The sequence below is a fragment of the Mandrillus leucophaeus genome, unplaced genomic scaffold (genome assembly GCF_000951045.1).
Source record: "Mandrillus leucophaeus isolate KB7577 unplaced genomic scaffold, Mleu.le_1.0 Scaffold1130, whole genome shotgun sequence".
NCBI lineage: Eukaryota > Metazoa > Chordata > Mammalia > Primates > Cercopithecidae > Mandrillus > Mandrillus leucophaeus.
In genome coordinates, this window is record NW_012099544.1 from 588,784 (window position 1) to 590,441 (window position 1,658).

Sequence of the window (1,658 nt, forward strand, 5' to 3'; positions counted from 1 at the left end):
GCCACAACAATCATAGTAAAGGCAGAGATATGACTATGGTTATAGCAAACAGCCCAAGCCTCATGAGAAAGATGAAGACAATGTGGGCTACTCCCAAGACATATAGGTAACCCTTCAACCCGAAATTGATATGAACTATTTACTGTGTCAGTGTCTAGTTCAGGATCCTGGTTTAAAAAAGGTGATGGCATCCTAGCAGTATCATTAGTAAACACTGGGACTTCTCTGTCTCCTCAGGCCACACCTTGATATAAGGGTGGAAAAAGAATATAAGCCCAGTATGTAAATTCTCCAGCTGTTACCTGAAAATTTACTACGGCCAGCATAGTCAGGAATAAAGTCAGTGGGGTTTTTGGCTGCCCAGCTTGTTGAACAACCCCTTCAGCTTCTTGAGTTAACTTTTTCAGTTGTCCCCATGTCAGGGGCTCCACACATCAAGTTCCGAAGGTGAACGTTCTCTGAGCTTTCAGATTTAGCTCCTGGAATTCCTTTAGGAACTCTTCGGATCAGCTGCTCTTTGCCATGGCACTGTTTCAACTGTCAAGATGGAAACCACTTGTCTCCGGTATGGCCCTGCTGAGACTGTGCGATGATGAGCTGCCCAGGCCGTATGGTGGTCATGGAGCTTGCAGTGGGCTGCTCTTACTGCTGCCCCTGAACTTGGACGGTGGTGGGCTGCTGAGCCAGCGTGAAATAGTACTGGACTAGCTCAGCAGGAGTTATAGACTGCAGCACCTCCTCCTGACACTTTGGAGGTTTCAGTTCATCTCTTGGAACAATATGGATGAGAAAAGCAAATTGATCAAATTCCATGGGGATATCATTTCTCTGTAGAGTCTGGCACTTGCTATCCTGTGTGTGAATCCAGGCTCGAAGAGTCAACTCCGTGATAAAAATCTGAGCCACCCTGGAAAAGAACACAGGGGCCTCTGCACTGATCATCTTCACATCCTCATCCAGTTTCATAATCTTCTTAATACGAGCCAGTGGGAGTTCGTGCACTCAGAAATCTTTCACTGCTAAATTCTGGACTTCTTCCATGACCCGAGGTCAGAAGGACTTAGGCTTTGCTGGCATCACTGCTGCTAGTACCACTAAATCCTCCTTCTGTAGACATTTCGGCAAACGCCTTTGCAGGGAATCTAGGAAGAACAGGAGCCGCCCTGGTGCTCCTGCAGAGTCAGGCAATGCAGAGGCTCAGGCACCGCGGAGGGAAGTGGAGAGCGGGAAGCGTGAGTCCTGGAGAATGGCGCACACACGAAACTGGGGTACAAACAAGATGGCGGGCACGCCGTTTGCACCGTCTTCCCTTTTCCTCTCCCTTTCCCCTGGTGCGCCGACTACTATAATTAATTTCATATAAGAGGTATTCTGAGAGCATAGTTATATCAAAAACTCACCTGCATTATTTCCGTGTGTGTGTGTATGTGTGAAAAATGAAGATAAAGAACATATTTAAAAGTAAAATCTGCTTTGTGGGAATAGAAAAAAAAAATTTCCCTTGTAATGAAGGATAATACACCCACAGATTACTGTTTTGTGGCTTTTCTAAAGGCTGTTGAAAATGTTTCACCGCTACAGACTGCTGTAATTGGCACCAATGGTTGAGAAAATTTAAAGTAAAAAGGGCTTTCAGAATTTGATGTTTTGGGGAATCT

At 45.6% G+C, this 1,658-nt stretch overlaps 1 pseudogene; it reads right to left on the reverse strand.

The window, feature by feature from the left end:
* Nucleotides 1-540: 540 nt before the first annotated feature.
* Nucleotides 541-1,247, reverse strand: LOC105550667 (annotated as a pseudogene).
* Between the last annotated feature and the right edge of the window lie 411 nt (nt 1,248-1,658).